The following is a 27,175-nucleotide window of genomic DNA, read 5'->3' as shown; positions in this document are numbered from 1 at the left end:
TATGTTTACATTTTTCTTGACCTTTCTCCCGATTTACCTCCGTCCTCTACTGAGCGCCTCCTTTGTTCCTGGCACTACCCTAGGGATGGCTGAGCATGATGCAAAGCTCAGTCTTGCCCTAAAGGGTTGCAGAGTATGACCAGAGACACGGTATTTTTGAAATGCAGGAAGAGCATTAACTGTGGGTAAAGATAGCTGCAAAGAGTTTCACCAAAAAGCAAAGATGAACTACATCTTGAAGGATGAACAGAACTATGGAAAGATAAAGAACAGAGTGAAAGACATTCCAAGAAGGGCCAGCAACATGCAAAAGGCAGCAAGGCAGGCATCAGCTGTGTGTGTGTGTGTGTGTGTGTGTGTGTGTGTATTTGTGTGTGAGAAGGAAGGGGACATGCTTGCATGTAAGGTGACAGGAAAGATCAGCCTGCTGGTGTACAGGCTAACAAGGCCACACAGAAGAGTGTACACAGCATGCAAAAGTTATATACTACACAAAAGGCAACCAACAGGAAAGATATGAGAATTTTAAAGTTTGTCACACACACACACGTTAAAGGACAGTTAGGACTAGAGGCAGACCTGCAGGGAGGTGCTGGACTAGCACAGGGAAGAAAAGCTGAAGGCCTGATTGAAAGGCAGAGAAGCAGCCATCAGAACGGTAAGAAAGACTGAAGCTAAGAAGCATTGCAAAGTAGGAAGCAACAGAAAAATCAGAAATGACTCCAAATTTCTATCATGTAAAAGGCCAAATAGTAGTGAAGAAAAACTGAGCTTTGGGGCTGGGGAACATGCCAAAGACATGCATTCCACTGTGACGCCTATGGATTCTGGGGTCAAGAGCGGGCCACCGAGGTGTAGAGTCCCAGAAGTAGCTAGAAGCCAGGCTGCTGTCAGACAACAAAGTATGAGACAGGCTTAGCTGTAAATTTACAGTCAAGCCACAGAGTGCAAGTAGCTATATATCAGAAAAATCCAAGGATAAAGAACAGAGACTGAAGAACGGGAGGTAAGAAAAACGGGGGAAAGGAACTAACACTTTCTGTCATTCACTTCGAAAGTCACTCATACACATTAAATAGAGAGGAAATTAGAAAACCTCTGCAAGAGTGTACCATCAACAAAGCTAAATAGGAAAGGAAGGAGGAAGACTGAGAAATGGCACTAGATTTCCAACCAAGGCAAAGACCACAGCACCCTGGGAGGCTCCGCTGTGTGGCCCAGCAGAGGCTGTGAGGAGGGGGCTGAGAAGAGAAAGGGCAGGCACAAAGTGAATACAATGAGTGAAAAGTAAGTGTATATCTTGGTATCTGGGCAACAAACGAATAGGCCTCTTAAAGAGGGCAACAATGTCATGCAGTTCTTACAATCCTTTTTTTTTTTTTTAATTAGCAAAACACTGACCAATAAACTCAAAGGTTAGGGCCCATCATGCATATGACTTAGGATGCTAAGATTAAAGGAAAATGACAGACACAATTTAGTTTTTGCAGGCTCAATTCCATGACCAACAAATGGAGTTCAGCTATAAATATAACAAACTAGCATATACTAATTAAAGTATATTCCACCTGCTTTACAGCTGAAAAGCTAACATCTCTCAAAACTGAATGCTAAAGAGACTAACAACAAAAATACAAAGATTTTTATGCTATAAAAAATTACAAATATTTCATTCCACCTTTCCCAAACCCTAGACATTTTTACAAGTAAAATATCTGAAAGACCAATCACAATCATCTTGAAACTTGCTATAGGAATAGTAGGGCTAGAGGATTTGATTATAATGGCAAAAACACTGGCTGAATGAAAAAAAAAACAAAAACATTTTCTATCTGATTCCAGTGCTGAGTCTGAAATGCAGATAGTCCAACCCAGTCATAACTTATGCATTAGTTACAACTTATGCATTAGTCTATATTCAAAATAATAAGGGTAACCATTCTTCAATCCTGCCCCTGAAGAATAAGCTCTACTACAGAGGGAACCATAAGTAATATATACACCTAGAATGGGCAGCGTATGACATGAGAACAACTCTTAGTGGCATATGGCTGGGTTGTTCAAAGCTGACCAGAGGCAAGTATTCTGCTAAATTCACCTTTCTATCCACTACTGGTTCTGAATTGCTTAATACTGAACAGAATGCAAGAATATGCCAAAGACAAAATAATCCTGAACAACAGATTTCTATGGATTCTTAAATTCACTTGAAATGTAGGAGACATTCTCTATACTTTCTGAGTCATTGATTCAGGATGCAAACCTCACATTTTACAAAGATGGCCTGGTGTCATCTTACCACATATTAAAAAAGCATTTTTTCAGGTAAGGACATATTAATGATTTTCAATAAAAGATTAGAAAATAATGAAATGATGACTTTATTTTCATTTTCCCCTACTTTTATCAGAAACATTCTTACATATTACTATAACAGAAAAGTACATTTTGTTTTAGAATACGTTTAACCAGGACTCCTAAAAATCTCCTGTGAGGAATTTTTAATTACTTACACCTTGAAGTAACAGAATAATCTAGAATTAACAAAAAGTAGTGTAACTCATATGAATTAAGGGTGATTTAAGCCCTGGCTGGTTTTTGTTCAGTGGTTAGAGAGCCAGCTGCGGACCAAAGGGTTGAGGGCAAGATTCCCTGTCAAGGACACGTACCTGTTGCAGGTTCAATCCCCAGGGGCGTGAGGGTGCCTGTGGGAGGCAACCAGTCATGTGTGTGCCTCTCTCTCATGGACGTTTCTCTCTTTTTCTCTCCACCCCTTCTCCCTCACTTCCACTCTCTTTCTAAAGATCAATGGGAAAAGTATCCTTGTGTAAGGATTAAAAAAAAAAAGATTTAAAATTGCATCAGTTATGTCACATTTCAGAAAATGATTATAGCTAAACATATTACTATGTTTACTCTTATTTTTCCTTTCCCCAAACCGCTCTCACAATTTTGTTACTCTTAGATAATAATCAGTGAACTAGTAGCTGTAATTACTTCAAGAAGGAACACAGCTAACTTATGAAGAATTTTTTTAATGTACTGAGGTCAGGGAGGAAGGGAAGTACAGTGAATGCCGGTTATGCGAGGCACTCTGCAATGTGGTAACTGCATCCATTCCACCCCCTTAGAAATATTCCCATAGCAAAGGTCAGGAAATGAAGGTTGGAGAAGTTAAATTAACTGCCCAAGGACATACAACTACTAAAGGACAGCCAAATCGAAAATTTAAGTTCTTTCTCCATCATACCAAGCTGCAATTCAAAATCATAATCTTTACACATAAGCTTTTATAGTTAATTTTACAACACTCTTTATTCTCACTCACATCACAAAATCAGACGTCTTCCAGGAAGAGTACACATAGCTGACTTTTAAAACAATGTCTAACTTTCCCAAAGTGGTTGTATCATCTCACAGGTTGAATGGCACTCTCATTCACCACATACTCACTTCCTACAGTGAGATTTTTAGATTTTTGCAAATCTCTGAAAGTGTAATGGTATCTAACAGTGTTTTAACTTGTATTTCCCCAATTAAAGTGAAGTGAAAAGCCTTTTCTTATGTTTATTGACCACTGGATTTCCTCTTTTGATAAGTGCCTGCTCAAGTCCTTTTTCTACTGGCTATCTGTTTTACTTACTGATTTGAAAGCTCTTTATATATTCTGATAGTTACATGTGGTTAAGATTTATTCTCTATTCTATGGCTAATGTTTTCATTTTCTTTATGGTGTCTATTGATAGTGGTTTTAATTTTAATGTAGTGATACTTATTAATCTTTTTTTAGATAGTGCTTTTTGTACCTTAAGAAATTCTTAACTCACAGACACAGGCAAGAGTCTGGTGGTTACAGAGGGAAGGGAGGTTGGAGGTAGTGAAAAATAAAGGGGATCAAACATATGGTGACAGAAGAGGATTTGGCTTTGGGTAGTGGTCACACAATGCGATATACAGGTGATGTATCATAGAACTGTACACTCGAAGTCTAAATAATCTTATTAGCCATGTCACTTCAATAAATTTAATTTTTTTAAAAGATGATGTTGAAGTTAGGTTCCAGACCATCACAATAAATTAAATATCACAAAAGAAAAAGAAATTCCTCTTCACTCTGAGGTCACATAGATCTCTTCTATTATAACCTAAAAGTTTTCTAATTATGCCTTTTACATTCAGTTTTTTAATCAGCTGATATGAGGGAAAGCTCCAATTTCACTCTTTTTTCCCTATCTAGAACAGTACTGAGCTAGACTCAACCACTAAACAAAGAGAAACTAATAAAATGGCCCTTTTGTTGAGGACCTAAGCCAGGCAGTATATTCAGTATTTAATATACATTATATAAGTATACAATTATATAAGATACATTATTACTATTTCCATCTTATAGATATAAAGAAATATGACCAAGGTATTAAAAGATAAAGATGGGATCATTACCTATTTTAATACCTGTGTTTTTTCTACCATACCTCATTACTTTATGTAAGAATCTGATCTCTGGATAAACGAAGAAACTTACATTGTTTTTATTTTTTTTAATATTTTTTGATTTTTTTTTTTTTACAGAGAGGAAGGGAGAGGAATAGAGTTAGAAACATTGATGAGAGAAAAATATCGATCAGCTGCCTCCTGCACACCTCCTACTAGGGATGTGCCTGCAACCAAGGTACATGCCCTTGACTGGAATCGAACCTGGGACCTTTCAGACTACAGGCTGGCGCTCTGTTCACTGAGCCAAACCAGTTAGGGCTTAAATATTTTATTGACTTCAGAGAGGAAGGGAGAGGGAGAGAGAGAAACTTCCATAATGAGAGAAAATCATGGATTGCCTGCCTCCTGCACGCCCCCCTCCTGGGGATCAAGCCCGCAACCTGGGCCTGTGCCCTGACTAGGAATGGAAGCGTGACCTCCTGGTTCATAGGTCGACGCTCAACCACTGAGCCACGCCAGCCAGGCTAAACTTTCATTTTGAGGATGCTGCAGTCACTTACTCTCCAGGCCCACTAATACAGTGACATTACTCCTATAACAGATACTTTCTGAGTGCCTTTCACCCGCCTGACACAGCTCCTTGCTCTGGAGAAGTGATCAAAGTCCCTGTCCTCTTGGGGGTCTGACAGCCTAAACTGATCAACTGTACTCTCCCAAGTCCTTTCTACATGACTTAGGCTTATACACTTAATACAGAAAAACTTCTTTGTCCAGCTGGTGTGGGTCAGTGGTTGAGCCTCAACCCAGGAACCAAGAAGTCACTGACCATTCCAGGTGAACAGAGGGAAGGGAGGTTGGAGATGGTGAAAAATAAAGGTGGTCAAACATATTGGTGACAGAGAGGATTAAAGCCTCTCTACGGCTTTCTAATTCGCCACACACTATCTCCTACTGCAGGACCTTTGCAAGTGCTTTTCCCTTTCCCTAAACACAGCTGCTTCTCACCCTTCACATCTTAGTCCAAAATCACCAGCACAAAAAATGTTTTCTATTCACCCTACTGAGCACACCCCCCTCTTATTCTCTAACATTGTCACTCAGTCTACCTGCTAAATACTTATCACACATACTAGATTCTATTTCTTTCCTTACTGGTTTGTTATCTCCCTACTTAATACCATATAAGCTTCCATCTTCTTTAGGTTGTATATGCAGTGTCATATGACCCTTGTATATGGAGTGTCATACATATTTGTAGAATGAATAGCAAAAAGAACACAAATGGGAAATAGAAAAAGGAGAAAAAGAAGGGAGAAATAAAATATTCCCAATCTATACACAGGTTTCCCCCAAAGTTTTATAATACAGATTTTTCCATACTGTAAGTGAAAACAGAGGTTCCCCACAGGCTAAGTTGAGCCTAACATAATATTCTATATATAACAACCTATTCATATCGTATAGCTCTGGCAGCAAGGTGTTCATTTTACACTCACTGCCTTTCTATTGAAAGATCAAATTTAGTTTTTGCTTCTTTATAACTAGTCTTGGAGTTCCTAATGCACACGTAAATTTGCCAATGTAAATTAGGAGAAAAGTCTACTTAAAACAGAGGAAAATATAAAATGCAAGTCTTTATGCCTCAATTCATTAGAAAATGCCTCTAAAATAACAAAATATTAATGCAGGGTGATCAGTAAATGAGGATACATTATATTATATTAGTATCTATTTAAGTATGTTTAAAATTTCCAATAATAAAAAGTTAAAGTAAATGCCTCTAAGAAGTTAAAAGCAAATAAATATCTCCGAGTCACAGATTATTTTCCTGGTCAAGTGTATTCTGTTGCCATTTAGAGGTTTAATTTAAATCAGATGATAATTTTTAAAGGTGTTTTCATAGGACATCAGCTCGTTGGGAGCCCAGAGGACACAGGAAAGCAGGACTGTCCTCCCATCTGCTCAGTGTCACAGCACTGCAACCCCAGCCCGATCAGCCAGCATCTTCTGTGCATCGGCAATAACTACAGCTCGGAAACAGAGCACCTTCAGGAGAAGAATAAAATCGTTTAAAGTGGGGGAAGGAGTGGAAGCATACAGGAAGAGAAAAATGTTTTTTACTTAAATTTCAAACAGAATATTTTTCTCTTAGAATTCTGATGAGGTGATATTTAAAGTGGCACTTCAAATTCAGAAAGGAACTTAAAAAGATAAAATGCAAATACACCAGAGGCCAGTATCCCTGCCCAATACAGCTCCTCCTGAATGCTACGGCTTTCAATGGTGAAAATGCAAATATTAAGCCCTCAATTATGAGGAGGCACAAAGAACAGAAGAATCTTTTGCTGGCAGTTAACTTTCTTTTTCTTTTTTAATATATTTTTATTTTTTATTTATTTATTTTTTAATATATTTTATTGATTTTTTTACAGAGAGGAAGAGAAAGGGATAGAGAGTTAGAAACATCGATGAGAGAGAATCATCGATCGGCTGCCTCTTGCACGCCCCCTATTGCGGATGTGCCTGCAACCAAGGTACATGCCCCTGACCGAATCAAACCCGGGACCCTTCAGTCTGCAGACCGACGCTCTACCACTGAGCCAAACCGGTTTCGGCAATATATTTTTATTGATTTCAGACAGGGTGGGAGAGGGAGAGAGAGAAACATCAATGATGAGAGAGGATCACTGATTGGCTGCCTCCTGCACCTCCCACACTGGGGATCAAATCTGCAACCCGGGTGGGCATGTGCCCTGATCAGAAATCAAACCATAACCCCCTGGTTCACAGATCCACGTTCAACTGCTCGACCATGCTGGCTGGCTTACCTTTCTTGCTATGGAAATACTCTGGACTATGGGAAAACAAAAATAATAGAGGTTTATTTTAGTTTTCTTGGCTTGAAGAAAAATTATAAAATCCTATTAGGAAATTAAGGAACTGCAGCTAGGTATAGTTTTTAAAAGCTAACTATATCCCTACAAGTGAATCCATAAACATGACAAGATGGATCCAAACCAGCACATGAAAGGTCCATTTATTTATGTCTACAAGCAGCACAGGACCACCCTTAAATAAAAATATAGCAATACAGAAATCTGAAACAATATGATAAGTGAAATAATCTGGTACTTGAACATAAATGGTTTAACTCATCAAAAACATGAAGATTTTTAATATTAAAACACCTTAAATTTTAGGCTTTGAGGAAAAATAAAGGATGTAAATTTTGTAAAAATTATGGGCCTGACCAGTGAACCTATGAAACAGGAGGTTATGGTTTGATTCCCGGTCACCAAACCAAATCCCATGGTGTGATGCGCAGGTGCGGGCTCTTTGTCCAGTAGGAGGCAGCCAATCAATGATTCTCTCTCATCACTGATGTTTCTATCTCTTTCTCTCTCCTTCTCCCTTCCTCTCTGAAATCAATAAAAATGTATATTTATAAGTAAATAAATTATGGTAGAATTCTAAATCTGCAGATGTAGTCATTTTATAGAATTTCATTTTGTCTTTTTATTTTATTTATTTATTTATTTTTTTAGGGAGGTGTGAGTGGAGAAGATAGTTTCTTAGTCTAATTATAACAGACCTCACATCCAAGAAACTGACCCTCAACCCAAGTCCCTGGACGTAGGGAAGTGGGAAAAAAAGCAAGGCAAACAGAAGTCCCACCAATTCCTTCCATATCCACTACTTTCTCCCTCTACATCTTAAGAGATTAAAAATGTTGCTATCCCTAATTTAAAAATATAAGCTTATTAGTGTTGGATTCACATCATAAATATCGACAAGCACTGAACATGAATATAATTAGCAAGAAAGTACACTGAGACACTGGAGTCCTTGTTTACAAAGTGAGAAGAGGAGGACAGGGAGGAGAGGAGCAACAGGATCCTGGCATGTGTCCTGGGGGCGCGGGGAGTAAGCATGATTTGAGTGGCAAAGGGAGCAGCACCTAGAGGTGCCACAAACACATGCCTGTTGCATCTTTAACCTGCAAATAAATGACAGCAGGGCTCTGAGTAATGACTGTAATCAGACTAGGGGAGGCCATATGATCCTTTCGGTGACAGTGATCTAATCTGGGACACAATTGGGCCTACAACAGATTTACTGAAGTCACGGAAATGAGCACTTAATCACACAGAGAGATCACGGCCACAGTGAAGATGTATTTCCTGTTGTGCCCCATTTCTACAGCCGAGTTCAGTTTTGTGGTTCAACACATGGATGTGTCTAGGCTAAGCTGGGATTTAATTCTTAGCTTTTTAATGTTTCACTAGCAATCTAATATCTTTCCCTGTGCTATTAATTGGCATCACAGCTCAAACTACCCCCTTCAGTTTGTCCTGCACCTAAGTTTATCTCCGCACGTGAGCTGAATAATACCTGTGCTGGATAGTTTATGTTAGTACTCTGCCCCACACCTCCCTGTCTACACTCTCCCCAGCTCATCTACATCCCCACACCCCGACCCCCCCACCCCCCCGTCAGTAGGGCTGGCAGAAGGACAAGCTCCTCGTGGTGGCAGTGACTCCAGCAGCAGGAGTGGAAACTGGGAGTTTGTGGGCTCTGGGTAATACCACCTTCCCCCCAACTCCTCCAGCCTTTCCTTTTAGATCCAAGTCCTATAATTATATCCCCTTTTGACTGAAGCCCCTGGAGTGGTTTCCTAACTAGACACTAATTGGTGAATCGCTGCCAAACATCAGAATTTCTCCAAGTCACAGACGAGCACGGGCAGCTATGCTATGCAATGTTCATTCATCCATTCACTCAACACTATTTTTTCTTACTGAGCACCCACTACAGGCCAGACCCTGTTCTAGGCACTGGTGATTTAGTAGTAAATAGCACAAAAATCCTCATCCTTGAAAAGCTTACATTCTAGTGGAGAAGAGAGACAATACACAGGGCAGATAAATGAAATATACTGTGAGGCAATAAATTCTAAGTAGAAAGAAAAAAAACAAAAAACTAAGCAGGAGTAGGGAGTGAAGTGTTGGAAGGGGGTTGAAATTTTAGGTACTCAGATCACTGAAGTGATTTTGGGGAAAAGACCCCAAGAAAGTGAAGGAGCTAACCATGCAAACACATCTACAGGAAGAGCCTCCAAGGCAGAGGGAACAGCATGTGCCAGGTGCTCAGGAGGGAGCCCCCTGGCATGTTACAGAATAGCAAGAGTCATCTGTGGCCAGAGCAGATTAAGCGGGAGGACGTCTGAGAGGTGAGGAGGCTAGGCCGTGGGATACAATAAAGATTTTTATCAGCAGATTATGAATAGAGGAGTGGCATCATCTAGCTTACCTGTTAAGAGGATCCCCCGGTGTCAAGGGTAGACTGGTAAGGGCCAGGGCAGCAGGAGGGGAATCAATCAGGAGGCTACTGCAATAATCTAAATGAGACTGGGTGATAGCTTGGAACAAAGTGGCAACAGTAAGGATGCTGGGCAAATTGTGAATATTTATTTTGAACTCCTAAATGATCCTTATAAAGTTAGGGGCTTGGTCCTTGAATTTTCCTGGAACTCACATTAATAGAAATTTCTATAGGACTCCTACCAGGTGAGAATATAATGCATGTAGTCAACAAAAACATAATAATTATAAATTAACGTTCTGCAATAGTTAATACAGGGAAAAACTAATGTATAACATGCCAAGGTTATAATATTTTTAACATTTTAATAAAACTATTAAAGAAACAGCCCTAGCCAGTTTAGTTCAGTGGATAGAGCATCAGCCTCAGACTGAAGGCTGCCAGGTTCGATTCCAGTCAAGGGCATGTACCTCAGTCACGGGCTCCATCCCCAGCCTTGGTTGGGGCGTATGCAGGGGGCAACCAATAGATGTGTCTTTCCCACATCTATGTGTTTCTCTCACTCTCTCTCCCTCCCTTCCACTCTTTCTAAAAAAATCAACAGAGAAATAGCTTAGGTGAAGATTAACAAAACAAAACAAAAAATTAAAGAAACAATACCCATAAATTCAGGGGTTTTTTTTAAATATATTTTATTGATTTTGTACAGAGAGGAAGAGAGAGGGATAGAGAGTTAGAAACATCGATGAGAGAGAATCATCGATCAGCTGCCTCTTGCACATCCCTTACTGAGGATGTGCCCGCAACCAAGATACATGCCCTTGACCGGAATCGAACCTGGGACCTTTCAGTCCGCAGACCAATGCTCTACAACTGAGCCAAACCAGCTTTGGCTAAATTCAGTTTTTATTTAACTGATCAAATTAGAGATAGAGTATTACCTTATTAACTCTCCTTATCTACTTAATTCTTAAGACCAAAGAGTCTTAGAATACAGTTTAAGTTTTCTTCTCCAAAGAACTCTCATGTCCAGCCCAGATGTACTGCTGGGATTTGTTCTGCTCACCTCCCACCCAGGTGACAGTGCCTTGTCAGCAGAAGATTAGGAAACATCGCAGCTAAGAATCACACATCAATTAACGTGAGCCTGGGTAAGAGCCGAAGGAAAAAACGACCCACTTTGGAGCAGGAGCCTGCTAACAACCGCTGCCAGCACCTGGACACCTGCTCGTTTGAGGGTCGGCTGTGCTCTGCAGGGCTAAGATGGTCCCCACAGGGATGGCTGCAAAGGTGATGCATGAGCAGCCCTTTAGAAAAAGCTCTGCCCCAAAATGCACCCGTCGCTCCTGAGAAAGTGTGAAGTTTAAAATTACTTAAAGAGAAATAGCTTTCGGACCATTAACACTATATTCATCACTACATAAAAAAGGAAGCTGCCAAGGTAATATTTACATCTCAAACAACAACTTAAAGTATAGACGGGAAAGTAATAAGCTATAATAGAAGAGTATTTCTTTTCTTCTAAACCCTACTACCCCACCAAAATGCTCCAGTAGGCTAACAGGAACTCAATTTTCTGGTTCCTTTCCTGCCATTCTATCAAAGTAGCTTATTTTAAAATTTAATAATAAAAAAGTTTAAGGTTAATCTGTATTGGGAAGGGAAGATTCACAAAAACACAGAACTATAAACCAAGGTGGCTAATGGCTCACATATATTAAGCACTCAGCATAATAACTTCCCTTAGTAATTAAAAAGCAAATAGGAGAGCTGAACAGGTAATGGGAAGTAAAGGTTGGAGCCCACTGGCATGTACTGTGATTCTTGCCAGGCTGCAAGCTCAGCCACAGTGAACAGTTCCCCCTCCACTCCATGTTCTGACGGCTGCTCACTCCGGTTCCAGGCAGGCCCCAGTGACTCTGCCTGCAGTTCCAGGCGGAACAGCCCAGAGCTCTGTGACGAGTCCTCTGCTTCCTCTGCTCTCAGAGAGGAGGAGCAGGCAGGAACCTAACCAAAGCAGCGTTAGGGGGAAGCAGTACTAGAGATAAAGGCTTGGAAAGGGGTTTGAAAAGGAAACGTTCGGGGGTTTTTATTTTACACTGAGCCTGTTCTCCATTAAAAACAAATATTTTAGCTTATTAGAAATTCTTATGCTAACAATACAATATATGAGTAAGTATTCACAGATGACTCACTCCCTGGTATCTACTCCCACAAACATTATTTCTCAAAACAATACCCTACAGAAAGGTTGCCCCCTTCCCACACTGCTGTCAAAATATCTTCCATAATAGTCACTTTGTACCTTTCAACAAGCTATTCTGTCTCATATCTTACTCCACTGCTGTAAGCTTCTCCAGGCCAGGGACTTTAGAAAGCTTTGCATTCCCTAAACCCCTGGCACCACTGCTTCACTTCACACCTATTTAGCATTTGCTAAATGAATTTCTAAGGTATCAGAGCATGGTACTTCCAATTCACTGAGAAAAATGTATATACAACTTTTTAATGCAGCAATGGCTGCCCCATGGAGGGGTCCTGTCGTCTTCACATGAGAAAGAAATGCAGTGCCTGGCACCTGCCTTGAGGCCAGCACTCTGACTAGCCCTCGTGTGTACACCAGCCACCGGGAGTGCCTTTCTCAGTAAGAATGGATGGAAGGATTTGAGAGGTCAAGAAAGCAGAGTCCCTGTGTAAACTTATTAGGCGTTAACCATAGAGAATTTGCTTAGTCTTCTTAAATCCTCTGCTTAAAACACGCTGTCAAGACATTGTTTCTTCCACCTGTTCTTTAGACTTTTGGAAGGTCCAATTTATCAGGTTGTCCTGTTGTTTACAAGGCTTTTCACAATGCAAAGAACTTGAATAACGCTGATTGCCTGCTGATTTCTACACAGTAGTCCCCCCTTTATAGATGGGGTATACATTCCAAGACCCCTAGTGAATGCCAGAAACCCATTGGGGGTGACCAGGCCTGCAGGAGAGGGCAGTTAGGCATTGATCAGGATGGCAGGGGAGTGGTTAAGGGGTTATCAGGCTAGCAGGCAGAAGCGGTTAGGGGCAGGCAGGCAGGCAGGCAAGAAGTTGGGAGCCAGTGAGTCGGACATCCCTTGAGGGGTCCCAGATTGGAGAGGGTGCAGACTGGGCTGAGGGACACACATCCCCCTCTCATGCACGAATTTCGTACTTTTAATAAATAAACAAATTACTTATTTGTTTATTAAAAGTACTTTAATAAATAAATTTTTTATTTATTTAAAGTACTATAATAAACTAGTACTTTAAATAAATAAAAAATAATTCTCTAATATCACCTATTATCAGGTACATATTTAAAAAATTTTAAGTACAAAGTGCTTTGTTGAGAACCTTACAGAAATGTATTTTAATAAACTAATTAAATATATTATTGTATTTTATTTTTATTTTAATAATACAATTTATTTCAACTAAAAATAAAAACAAATCACCTATTTCTTTGCCCCTACCCACCTCTCTACCTCTGGCAACCACCAACATATTCTTTTTACCTACGAGCTTGTTTTTTCACGTTAGAGTCTACATATTAAGTGAGATCATACAGTATTTGTCATTCTCTATTTGACTTATTTCTCTTAGCAGAATGCCCTCAAGGTCCATCCATATTGTCACAAATGACAAGATTTCACTCTTTTCTATGGCCAAATAATTTTCCACTATAAATATAAACACAATTTCTTTATCCTTCCATCCATGGATGAACTCTTAAGTTGTTTCCATATATTGAAAATAATGCTGCAGTGAACATGGAGGTACAGACATCTTTTCAAGTTAGTGTTGTTTCTTTTAGATAAATACCCAAAAGTGGATTTGCTGGATCATATGGTAGCTCTATTTTTAAATTTTTGAGGAACCTCCATATTTTTTTCCATAGTGGCTACACCATTTACCGACAGTGCACAAGGGTTCCCTTCTCTCCATACCCTTGACAACACATTTCCTTTGTTTTTAATATATTTTTACTGATTTCAGAGGGATGGGGAAGGGGAAGGAGGAAAGGAGAGAGATGAGAGAGAAAAGGGGAGGGAGGAAATCATTAATCAGCTACCTCCTGCACACCCTCTACTGGGAGTTGAGCTTGCAGCCCGGGCATGTGCCCTGACCTCCTGGTTCATAGGTCAATGCTCATCCACTGGGCCACACAGTCTGGGTTCTTGTCTTTTTTATAATAGTCATTCTAACAGGAGTGAGTTGATATCTTATTGTGGTTTTGATTTTCATTTTCCTGATGATTAGTGATCTTGAGCATCTTTTCATGTACCTGTTGGCCATCTGTATGTCTTCTTTGGAAAAATGTCTATGCAGATCTTCTGCTCATTTTTAAATCAGATTTTTTTTTTGCTATTGAGTTGTATGAATACTTTATATATTTAAATATTAGCCCCTTATCAAATATATGATTTACAAATATTTTTTCCCATTCAGTAGGTTGCCTTTTTTTATTATTAACTTAGAGAGAGAGAGAGAGAGAGAGAGAGAGAGAGAGAGAGAGAGAGAGAGAGAAAGAAACACCAATTGAATGGTGATCCAACGCACCACCTTTTGGTGTACAGATGACACTCCAATCAACCAAGCCACACTGGCCAGGGCCAGCAGTTTCCATTTCATTCTTTGATGGTTTCCTTTGCTATATGGAAGCTTTTTAGTTTGATGTAACCCCACTTTTTTACTTTTGCTTTTGTTGCTTTTGCTTTTGGGGTCAGAGTTAAAAAAAAAAATCATTGCCTAAATTGATTAGATTTATTATTATTTGTATTCCATTACTTTCATTTTTTTAAATGTGATAATACTTTATAAAAATTTAGGTTAGAAAGTCAGATTTTTAAAAGTTAATTTTAAGAATATTAAAATAATTGTAATAAAACATGGCAAAAGTATGAAAGCAGTACATGCCAGGCTGGCATTCTGGGAGCAGTGCGCTGGGGGCAGGACACTCCAGGCAGAGGGACACTGAGGAAAGGGTTACAGAGGAGCGTGACCTCAGGCAGCGGAGAGAGGGCCCTGTGAGAAGGAGATGCGCTGGCCAGGTGCCTGGGGAGAAGCTCTTCAAGCATTCTGTGCGTCTTCCTGAGAATTCTGAACTTTACTCTCCAGCAGTGGGATTTTTTTGTGATAAAATCAAGTTTGTTTAGAAAAATCTATGTGGTCCCAGTGTGTTGGATAGACTGAACAGGAGAGATGGGGGCAACTAAAGGCAACCAAACAAGGTTTATATTTTTTTCACAGAAAATATATAGTGTTTTAGTTATATTATATGTTGAACAAACCTGAGATGACGGTAAAAGAACAAAACAAAAACAATAAAAACAAACTAAGTTTACCTTGAATGTTCATATTGTAACTCACTAGATTTACGAGCAGATAACCCAATTAGAACTTAAGTTTCTAAAAATTCATAATTCCACTTCTATCTCTTTTCTTAGGATACGCTGTAAGAATAAAAATATTTTCACTTTTAATGATATATACAAGTTAACAGGAATTTTGTAACATTTTACAGCTTTTGTCATCTGTAATTGAATGTTTATGTTGTAGGAATGCAGTGTTAAAGAGAGTCAGCAGACACACGTAAATTTTAAAAGGAACCCTGAGCACTTTTGAAGCATTTAATAAAGCTGGCTTTATTTTTTTTAATTTATTTTTTTAAGATTTGAGTGAAGGTGGGGCAGGGATAGGGGGTGGAAAGAGGGATGAAAGAGGAGAGTGGAAGAGAGAGAGAGAGAGAGAGAGAGAGAGAGAGAGAGAGAGACAGACAGAGACAGACAGACATTGATCGGTTGCCTCCATTACGTGCCCTGACCAGGGATTGAATCTCGAACCAGGTATATGCCCTGACCAAGTAGTATCAAACTCCCAACTGTTTGGTGAACAAGACAACACTCCAACCAACTGAGCACCCGACCAGAGCAGAGCTGGCTCTTTTAAATACCTAGTTTCATTTTCCAAAGTGGCTTTTCTTTTTCCTTGGCAAGATTCATCACTGGCACTGATTTTATGTTTATCAGTCACACTGAAAATAAAATGTCCAGAGAAAACCAATGGGAAATGGGTGGGGCGCAGAATGGATACCAGTTTTCAGAAACGCAGAGTGCCCTCAGGGCGCCGCAGACAGCACTCCTAGGAGCTCCAATTTGCAGTGTCCAGGGGGAGGCTGTGGCCAAGGCAGCCTTCCTGGCAAACGCGTCCTTCAGACCCTCCACCAGACTCCAGCTCTATTTATTCTGGGCTTCCTAGAAAGACTGCATTGGAACAAAGAGTTCCATAGCTTTAAGTATATTTGAAAGCCAAGGAGTCAGAACTGCACGTTCTTCAGTCAGAGAAAGATTCCAAGTTTCACAGGAAAGCGGCCAAGGGGACAAAACAAACACCGTCACTGAGGGGGAACATAGAGAGAGACCCAGGGAGGCAAGGAGCAGCAGCTTTAGGGTAGCGGGAGGGATTCAGGGCGGGCCAGGGGCATCCAAACTGGAGAGGCCCACACAGCAAAGCTCAGCACAAAGGTGCAGGAGAGCAGGAGAGCTCGTGAGGTCCAACTGTGGATGAATCCACCGAGAGATGCAAAGGGAGGGTGAGGGAAGGTTTGAAAAGGTTGCAGAAAGCAAAAGGAAAAGGGTCTGCCTCGAGACTGGACTGGCTGGAGCCACTGAGGGCCACCAGTGGAGGAGTCCCTGACGCTGGGTACTGTGTATCCAGAAGCAGAGAAGGCATAGGTTGGGGGTGGAATTCTACAGAACGGAGGCCTCAGAAAGGCAAGAGGGCCAGAGCAAAGGACACTGGCCAGGAAGCAAATGAAATTTTAGACAGTGGGTCCAGGCCTGAAGAGGCTGAAACTCTGAGGGGAAAAAAGAGGTCACAAGGAGGTCAAAGATGGGACAGGGAGAGGAGGGAAGCCCCTCCAGGAGGCTGGTGAAAACACAGCATCAGAACCTAAGGTTTCACGGGTAGAGCTGCTCCGGAAAGAACTCCTTTCAGCTGAAGTTAACAGGAAGCCGGCCCTAGTCAGTGAGGCTCGGTGCATAGAGCATCGGCCTGTGGACCAAAAGGTCTCATGTTCGATTCTGATCAAGGGCATGTACCTTGGTTAGAGGCTCCTCCCCAGCCCGGGGCCCTGGTCAGGGCCCTGCAGGAGGCAACCAATCCAAGTGTTTCTCTCACATCAATGCTTCTTTCTATCTTTCCCTCTCTCTTCCACTCTTCCTAAAAATCAATGGAAAAATATCCTCGGGTGAGGATTAACAACAACCAAAAAAAAAAAAAAAAATAGGAAGTCAAAATCAGGGTAAAGGCCAAGGGGGTGGGGGGTTGAGAGGGGAGCATGTTTTCAGAAACCCTGTTATGCCTTAAGGTCCCAGCTCTGGCTGCAGGAGGCACTCACTGCAGAGGAGGGAGACCCACTCAAAAAAGGGAGGCCAGAGGAGCCGCCTCTGTTTCCCTTGTCACAGCCACTGATGGCATGGGGTTCGGCAACAGAGTCATTTAAAGCTTCTCTCAGTTCACCAGGGGCCACTATGTGCCCTTAAGGAAAACCAGATGCAGTTAAATCTAGGGGCAGATCTAAGTTTTTGTTGTTGTTGTTGTTGTTTTTAACATTTCTCCATCCTTTTTAAAAAATATGTATTTTATTGATTTTTTACAGAGAGGAAGGGAGAGAGATAGAGAATTAGAAACATCGATGAGAGAGAGTCATCGATCAGTTGCCTCTTGCACACCCCCTACTGGGGATGTGCCCACAACCAAGGTACATGCCCCTGACCGGAATCGAACCCGGGACCCTTCAGTCCACAGGCCGACACTCTATCCACTGAGCAAACTGGTTTCGGCCAGATCTAAGTTTATTTCCCAATTTGTATACAGCGTTACTTAAACAAAACAAAAATAATAAATTAAATAATAATTAATTACAGTAAGAGATCAAGAGGTTCAGGTATCATAAGTGACTATAACAATAAAACACCCAAAGTTTTTCAAATTTCTAACTGTAGCTTCTAGACACCTACTTCTGCCCATTTTGCTCAATAATAAAAATGAAAACTCACCAAAAGGAAACAATATTACTGCAAAGAACACTACATATTAACTTCTTTTCTTAAAGAAAAAAAGAAAAAGGATGTCTCTTTTAACAATTTACTTAGAAACTCCAATTCATATTTTACAAATTAACAAACTGCCTCTGGTATGTAAACTAGATTTTTCAAAATATTTAGGACAGAATGGTGTAAAAAAGGTACTCACTAGTACCCTAAGGATAATATCTTGCCTAACATACTTTCAGAAAAGCCTGACTAACTCTGGGAAACTACTAATCACTCTGATTTCCTTAAGAACTAAGTAGAATTTGTCACACACACAATCAGGCTTCATGATACTGTCACTTCTGCAAGGGCTTCAAGTTAGTCAAAAGTACCCTTGTCAGGGAAGTAGGGGCGTGGGGGGGAGGCGGTCAAGAGGTGCCCTCCCCCTGGCAACGTCCAGTATGCAGGACACTCACCCCATGTTTACCTCTCTAACGTAGATATCTATACTAATAAAAAGGTAACATGCTAATTACACCGGACATCTTCCCCTGGCAACGTCCAGTATGCAGGACACTCACCCCATGTTTACCTCTCTAACGTAGATATCTACACTAATAAAAAGGTAACATGCTAATTACACCGGACATCTTCCAGACAAAGCCACGGTAGCAGGGGCCGAGGCAGAGGCAGTCAGGGGCGATCAAACCGGCAGGGGGGAGCCGTTAGGGGGTTATCAGGCCAGCAGGGGAGGGCAGTCAGGGGGCGGGATCAGGCCTAAAACGGCAGTCGGACATCCCCCAAGGGGAGGGTGCAGGCGGGGCTGAGGGACCCCCGCTCCCCCTTGCATGAATTTCACACACTGGGCTTCTAGTTAGAAATAAAAGAAGAAAACAATAATAAAAGAAAAAACTTATACCTCTTTAGCCGTTCTCATAGTAGATTACTCAACTCATAATCCTTAATTTTGTCAACCTACTTTCTCTCCACCTATGACTAGACATCTGTATTTCAGAAATACAGTTATAGTAATATAATAAATCTAAAATATTAAGCATTAATTATATGTTATCATTATTATGTAGGCTATTGAGCCTCTTTAAATACTCACTAGTTTTCCATTAATACAGAAATGAGAGTGAAATACGGCAAAACCTCTACTAACCAGACAGCTGGGGAATGAGTCACTGAATAATCTTGTCTCTCAGATAGCTGAAGGCTTATTTACAACTCTGAATACACAAACTTTTTTTTGTGAACAGTTCTGGATAAAATGCTTTGACTCAGACCAACATAACACAGTAAGATGTAAGCTAAGACCACAAGACTCTCTGTCCCTATCCAGATCCTGGGCCACTGGCAACCTTTGCTTTTATTTTACGCTTCCCTTGTTTTCCACATGTCATATTCTGCGTCCATCTCTCTCTTTCATTCCAATAACTGTAGAAACCACACCTACAGAAAAGAGTACCTGGTCCTCAGAGCCTTACTGGACACCTACAAAGCTCTCCCAAGGGAGATTAAATAGTGCACATGGCTCTGCGATCTTCATTTTACCAACTATGGAAATCTTTTTTAAAAATGTATTTCCTCAAAAGAAAATTCTGACACACGTGCTATAATATGGGTGACCAGTGAGGACATTATGCTAAATGAAATAAGCCATTCACAAAAAGACAGATACCATATGATTCCACTTATATGAGGTGGCCAGAGTAGTCAAATTCACAGAGTCAAAAAGTAGAACAGTGGTTGCCAAGGGCTGAGGGAAATGGAGAATAAGGAGTCATTATCAATGGGTACAAATTTCAGTTCGGGAAAATGAAAAAGTTCTGCAAATAAATAGTGGTGACCACTGTATAACATTGTGAATGTACTAATGCCACTGAATTGTACAATTTATAATGGTAAGTTTTGTGTTATGCATATTTTATCATAAAATCTTTTTAAATTTAAATAATGAAAACTTACTTCCTCATTATCTACTATGTTCTAGACAGGTGTAATATGCTAAATGTATCTGTGTTATCATCACCTAATCACTCCAAGGTTATTTTATAATGGCATTAATAAAAATTAGCCAACTGGCTTCTCATGATTCCAAATTAACATGTACTATTTTTAACGTGGAAAGCTAATGTATTATAGAAACTGATCCATCAGATAGAAAACTAGCAGAAACTGAGAGAAGAATCCTAGCCCAGGTAGCAAATTAATGTGTAAAGAAATGAAAAACCAGTGGCCTTACTATTCAGTATATATTACATAGCAACCATCTCAAACACTTCTTTTTTTTTTTTTTTTTTTTTTTAAATATATTTTATTGATTTTTGTACAGAGAGGAAGGGAGAGAGACAGAGAGTTAGAAACATCGATGAGAGAGAGTCATCGATCAGTTGCCTCTTGCACACCCCCTACCGGGGATATGCCAGCAACCAAGGCACATGCCCCTGACCGGAATCGAACCCGGGTCCCTTCAGTCCCCAAGCCGACGCTCTATCCATTGAGCCAAACCGGTCCCGGCTCAAACACTTCTTAAATAAACTATTCAGGGTAAAAAATACAATTTGGAATTCAAATCAAAGTACTTGTTGATTAACAATTTATTTTTTCTTTTTAAAAAATTACTGTTATTTAAATACAGTTGGTATATAATCTTTTACTGGTTATATTAGTTTCAGGTGTACAATATAGTGATTCAACATTTTTGTACCTTACAATGTGATCACTCCACCAATTCTATTCATTATCTGTCACTGTGTAAACTTATCACAATACTCTTGACTACGCTTAACACTTCATTTGAATTTCATCAGGAAAAACTCTTGAGATGTTTTAGTAACTCCTAAATTTCTCAGCCCATCTCATGTCGTCATTCCAAATACGTGACTGCCCTGCACTTGCAAGTGACAACAAACCTCTTCCGTCTCTCATCTGGGACTCTCCCCCATGCCATCTCAGACCAGAACCAACGTTCCCAGACCAACACCAAGCAGCTACTCTCAACTGCCCTATCTGTCCCAAACAGGTCTGTCATTACCTTTCTCTAGATTAAGCAAAAGGAACCTACATGCAGCACTGTGTACTGTGTTAGAAACGCCACCTTACAGCCTCTCCCGGCACAGCGAAGGGCTTGGATTTGAAGTTACTCAACTATCACACCACACAGCTCAAGAGGGACTTCATATCGTTTAGCACAATATATAGACTACATTTTTTGTTTTTCAATTATGTATGTCCTTGAGTGATCATCTAAAGAGGTGAATAAGTTTACAAAAATCTTCTTAAATAAAAGAGACTAGGAAATAATTATATATACATCTTCAGGTGACTCTGAGTTGTAGGTAAAGGTTTACAATCAAACTTCTTCAATTTTCTACAGTGAAGTCATCATTTTTCTATTAATAATTTGTCTGTTATCCTCTCTCCCACTCTTGTGAAGTTTAAAAATGAACTTGCAACCTGACCATACCCTTTCTATTTTATTTTTTTAAATATATTTTTTATTGATTTTGTACAGAGAGGAAGGGAGAGAGATAGAGAGTTAGAAAGATCGATGAGAGAGAGTCATCAATCAGCTGCCTCTTGCACATCCCCCACTGGGGATATGCCCGCAACCAAGGCACATGCCCCTGACCAGAATCGAACCCAGGACCTTTCAGTCCCCAAGCCGACGCTCTATCCATTGAGCCAAACCGGTTTCTGCTCCTTTCTATATTTTAAATCATTTTCCAATGAGGCTAGTACCACTTAAAAGCAGCATAAATTCAAATCAAAACCCCACTCCCCAAAGTCTAATGGTTCAAATCTCCCAGTAACCAAAATCCCCAGAGACTTTCATCCAATTTAACAACTATGTATAATGAGAAATATATTTCTTCAATTATAAAACATCACAATTAGATAACAAATGCTGTTTACTGAAAGAAAAATCCCTGCCTATAACAAAGAGGTACATTTACTGATGAAAAGGTTCTTTTAGTCTCTCTTATTTTGAAATATTGGCTAACTGCCAAATGATTCCAGAGAGTTTCAGGAAGTTATAAGAGGAAATTTTTAACATAAAAACATTTAGCATTCAAATTGCCTGTCTATATAATGGTCTTCTGCTTTTCTGAATTGTAATCATTTATTTAATGTGAACATAACATGAAGTCATCATTAAAAGGCCAATAAAACCCAGCCGGCGTAGCTCAGTGGTTGCGCATCAACCTGTGAGTCAGGAGGTCACAGTTAGGTTCCTGGTCAGGGCATGTGCCGGGTTGTGGGTTCGATCCCTGATGGGTGGCGTGCAGGAGGCAGCCAATTAATGATTCTCTCTCATCATTGATGTTTCTCTCTCTCTCTCTCTCTCTCTCTCTGAAATCATCTTACCTTCCCTCCTCCCATCCCTCCCTCTCTCTTTCTTCTGAAATCAATAAAAATATATATTTTTTAAAAGCCAATGAAGCTTAGTCAGTTCACCTTTTCTACAGACTTTAGAGTCAAACTATATCTGCCTAGACATCACCATCTATGGCTAAGCCCAGCCTAGTGACCACTGTAAAAGCAGAAGTACTCTACAGTAGCAAGAAGATTATGAATAGGCAAAGTGTATTTAAAGAGGAAAATCAGAGTTTACAAGGAAATAAATATCAAAAGAGAAATTATTTTTTTCAAAGTGCTTGAAATTTTATTTTCCAATTAGTGTTTACATTTAATATTATTTTACATTAATTCCAGGTGTACAGAATAATGGTTAAACAACCATATACTTTACAATGTGCTCCCCCCATATTTCCAGTACCCACCTGCTACCACACCATTATTACAATATTGACTATATTCCCTATGAAAAAAATTGCTTTTACATGTGTTTCTCATTGCACATCTTTTTAGTTGCAGTCTTAAAATATTAGTAAGTTTTCAATATTTAACAATGCAAAAATTAAGAAATCTAAAAAGAGCCACACACACAAAGGTGGATAAATAACTCAATAACCAAACACTCTCTTGGCTAAGGAAGATACGAATCTTGGGGTAGAGTGACCAAATCCAGCTTAGTCGTTAGCCAACAGGCTAGCTTAGTCCCAGGAAAACACGCGTTTCACAAAAGAGAACCTTTGACCTCTGTGGACTATGCCCCACACATCCCTACCAGAGGCTCCCACTGCTCCCAACTTCCATGACGTAGGTGTCCTCACAGTGCAAAGCACACTCATAACCTCCCATCCTTCCAGCAGGAGAAACAAGGCACAAGAATGTTTTAAAAGGCCTTTGGGGGAAGGAGAAGCAAATCGTTGAAGTACTTGCTTCAGTGGAGAATATAGAACACCCAACTTCCTGGAAGCCTAATACAAAAGGTATCTTCATCGTGTTGCAATTTAAAAAAACAACAACAAAAAAAACACCTGACATAATTTTAGTTACCCTTTGTTTTTATTTTAAAATGTTAATAATTTGATAAACCAAATATCCTGCATATATAAATAAAATTAATTGCTGTCACTTAAAATGTTGTTAAAAGCTTTATACCTACATTCTTTAATTCACTGAACTTTCAAAAAATCAATTTTCTCAGCAAATCCCTGGCTTTAAGGAACTGATTCATCTACTGACTTGCTGAGAAAGTTCATGATTCAGACCTACTGTCTGCAGATAAACCTGTATTCCAAAAATGGGAAGTACAAGATTAATACTGAGCCTGTGACCACAAGGACTCCCAAGAGCCACAGAGCCAAACCTGGAAAGTATTGCTTCAAGCTAAAAAGTGACTTTCTAATTACAAAGTCTCCAAGGGCAGAATTTATAGTCATTTTAGATAATAAAAACTGTCAAGAATGGTTATAAAAGCATTTAGTCATGGTGAAATGACCATAATTCCAGGTTTACCACCTGTTGTCCTTCAGCTTAATTATTAATATCACCCCCTTTCACTCTCAAAAGGGTCCTGTTTTGAAGCAAAACTCATCAAAGGTGGTAGAAGTCGGTGGTTGCCTCGGAGAGGCAGGAAGGGTTTACTGAATCGGGGGAAATGTCAAGGGAGCACTTTAGAAGGCTGAAAATGTTTACACCTTGATCTGAGTATGGTTATCATATGTAAAAAGTGAGTGAACTGTATTCTTTTTTAAAATGTTTTTATTTATTTATTTATTTTATAGAGAGGAAGGATGGATAGAAACATCGATGGGATTGGCTGCCTCCTGCACGCCCCCTACTGGGGACAGAGCCCAAGCCCCAGGAATGGAACCAGCGACCTCTTGGTTCATGGATCGATGCTCAACCACTGAGCCTCACCAGCCAGGTTGTACATTTAACAATCTTATTATAAATTAGAGCTCAATTTAAAAATTCAGAAAATTTAAAAAACAGACTGAAATACATTTTTAAATGTCTTTGTTCAAACAATGACATAAAATCACCCTAGATATAGCTGCCTAGATGTTTTTCCAAACGTATTTTAATAAAGATGCATACTGTGTGTGAACAGTTTTATATAGAACCTTTCAAAATGCAGACTGATTTTTTTAAATCTTGCATTTTAGCTGAGTTTTAGAACTGAAGCACACAGAAATATAATCTATTCATCCTCTAATTTTGCAAATAAGGAAACCTCTATCTATAAAAGGTAAGGGACTGCCCAAGATAAGGCAGCTAGTCAATGGCAACTATAGTAACAGAACTGTTTCCTGGTTCGGGGCCACTCCCCGTTTCCACCAGGCCGTTACTTTTTCTGACACTGTAAACAAATCTGAACTGAGCCTATCTGTCGCCTAGAGGACTGAACGTTCTCTCTCAAAACGCGGGGCCAACAAGCCCCAAAGGACGGACGGACACACACACACACACACACACACACACGCACAGGCGCACTCATCTTCCTCCTCTCCAGACAGCTGGAAAACAAACAACTACATTCTCAGGCATTTTACTTCCGATGCAAAGCATGACACCTTTAACACGCAGTTCAAGGAGACAATGCAGGGGCTGACAAAGTCCACCTAATTTCCTTCCCAACCTCTTTGATGGTTCTCAAACTTCATCGCCGGTAAGGGGGGGCTCAAGAAACATGGCCCGGGGCGGTTCACCGGCAGCGCTGTACGTGACGAGGGGGGAGGGGGGGTGTACCCACTGAATGAAAGCCCTGCCTGTCCCTGGCAGGAATGCCCTGCCCCGCTCCCCGCACCTTACAAGAGCGGGAGGCGGCCTGTGCCTTACGCTCAGTTTTAGACCCCAGCGAACAGCTGACATCTTGCGGGAAAACTTAACATAACCTACATCCTTTCCGCGCGAATTTATTTCTGCTCTCAGAAGGCGTTCCTGCTCCCCGCGGAGCAGGCCTAGCTCCTCGGGGCACGGATCGCCTCCACACAGCCTCCTTTTCGGTCTCCAAAGAGAGACTTCGAGAACAGAAATCGAAACGGTCACGGACGCCCGAGTGGCCGGCCGGTCCGGGCCCGGGCGCCGGCGAGCACACAGCCCGCTGCGCGCGGCCCGGGGAGGCCCGGCTCCTCGTCCGCCTCTCCGGCCCGAAGCCACCGGTTGCGGCGGCCTCTGCAGCCGCTCCGCCGGCGCGTCGGGGCCACCTCGCCCGCCCTCCGAAGTTCGGACCGGCGCGCCCCCGGCCTCGGCTGCGGGTTCGCGCCCGGGCCTCGGAGCGAGCCCGCGGGGCGGGTCCGCGGGGGCTCGGCGGGCGGGAGAGCGGGACCCGCGGGGCGGGGCGCGCGCCTGGAACTTGGGCGCCCGCCGGGGCCGCCGCTCCGCCACTTTCCTTCCACGTCCCGGGGGCTGCCCGCGCGGAGCTGCCATCCGCCGCTCCCCGCCGCGGCGAGGCGCCCGGGCGCGCTCCTGCAGCCCGGCCGGCCGGCGCGCGGAGCGGCGGGGGCGCGCGAGGCCGCGCGCGGGGCGCCGCGCTCTCCCCCCCCCCCCCGGCCGCCCCCGCCCCCAACGCGCCGCCGCCGCCCGTTGGCGCCCCGGCCCGCGCGCCCCCGGCCTCTGCCCGCCGGCCGTTCCGCAGGCAAAGTTGCGCCGCTCGATTCCCCGCCCGGCGCCGCCGCCGCCGCCCCCCTTTCAGGCCGCCGCCGCCGCGCGGGAAGGCCCAGCCGGGAGCCCCGCTTTTTTACCTGCCGGGAGTTTTCGCGCGCGCGCTCCCCGATCGCTCTCTTTTTACCCCTCTCGCGCTGGTCTTTCTTTCTTTCTCTCCTTCTTTCCGTCCCCCGGCACGGGCGCTTTTTCCGCTCACGCCGCCCGCGCTCGCCGCCCGCTCGCGCCCTCCTTCCTGCTGGGCTCGGCGGAGCGGGGCGGCCGGCGGCTCTCCCCGCCCCCCTCCACCGCGCTCCGGCGGAGGCGGCGGCGGCGGCGGCGCTCCGCGCTCCGGCTCATTCCAATATGGCACGGGTGCAGGGCGCATGCGCCCGCGCCCCCCCCCCCCCTCACCGCGCTCCTCCCGGCAGCCCGCGCCCCTCGCGCCGCGCGCGTGGCGCCCCCCGATGCGCCGTCCCCGAGCCCGCCCGCCAGTGGTTCCGCCCGGCGGGGGCCGCGCGGGGTGCGAGGCGCCCGCGGACTGGGTGCCGGGGGGTCCAGCGCCGCCAGCCAACCCCGCCCCTCTTGTCACCAGCCCACAACTTGCGGCGGACACCCCTTCCCCCTCACCCCCCCAGGCCGTGGCGCAGGGCTCGCTCGCGGCGGCGCCTCTGGGACCCGACAGCGCTGCGGCCCTGCAAGCACCGGCCCCGACGGGGAGACGCGCCCTCAGGGAGCCGGCGCCCACCCCGATCCCTGCTCCGACCCCCCGAGGGAAGGGCCCCCCCGAGCTCTCACCTCGATTGTGTGGACGGAGCCCCGAAAACCCACTGGCGTCCCCGAGTCGGTCCCGGCGTCCGGGCCGGGGCGAAGCTGACTGCTGTCGTCCGCACGTGACCGCCCCGGCAAGATGGCATGAGCCAGGGAGCGGACGGACGGAGCGGCGGCCGGGTCCCCGAGGAGCGCGTGCCGCCGCCGATCCGCCGCTGGGCCCCCGTCCGGGTTCCTTTGAGACCCGAAAGGGCGTTCGGTGCCCCCGTCCGCTAAGGCAGACCCGGGCCCTCGGCGCCTCCGCGGTCTCCGGGCTTCCGCAGGAGGCGCCCTGTGAATCCGAGTTTTTCCGGCCGTTCGGGGCCTCGGCGAGGGGGCACGAGACGGAGGCCGAATCCGGGCAGGAGAGCCGAGGACCCCGGGGTCCGGGACAGAAGCTCCGAAGTGGCCGCAAACCGGCCCGAAACCGGAGGTGCCCACGGGTAGTTGTTCCTCAGCTTGCCCCTTACCCGGGGAGAGCAGGTGCCGGTCGGTCAGACATCCCCATCTCCACCTGCTCTGGGAAGTTCCCTCCAGGAGGGAGCACCAGCACG

The 27,175-nt window shown here is 43.0% G+C and overlaps 1 protein-coding gene across 8 annotated transcripts in view; it reads right to left on the bottom strand.

Moving 5' to 3' along the window:
* SFMBT1 (Scm like with four mbt domains 1) overlaps positions 1 to 26,719 on the bottom strand; it is an 82,922-nt gene extending 56,203 nt beyond the window's left edge. For 7 of the 8 annotated variants that reach the window (XM_045579060.1, XM_045579058.1, XM_036430874.2 and 4 more), the window contains exon 1: positions 25,913 to 26,163. The gene's annotated coding sequence lies outside the window, so the exon portion shown is untranslated. Of the gene's footprint in view, positions 1 to 25,912; positions 26,164 to 26,609 lie in introns of those variants that run through there. The other variant, XM_045579057.1, reaches the window with a different exon arrangement.
* Between the last annotated feature and the right edge of the window lie 456 nt (positions 26,720 to 27,175).

The sequence above is a fragment of the Pipistrellus kuhlii genome, unplaced genomic scaffold (genome assembly GCF_014108245.1).
Source record: "Pipistrellus kuhlii isolate mPipKuh1 unplaced genomic scaffold, mPipKuh1.p scaffold_m20_p_11, whole genome shotgun sequence".
Classification (NCBI taxonomy): Eukaryota; Metazoa; Chordata; class Mammalia; order Chiroptera; family Vespertilionidae; genus Pipistrellus; species Pipistrellus kuhlii.
The sequence above is the reverse complement of the archived record's forward strand: the minus strand, read 5'-3'. Positions and strand labels throughout refer to the sequence as shown.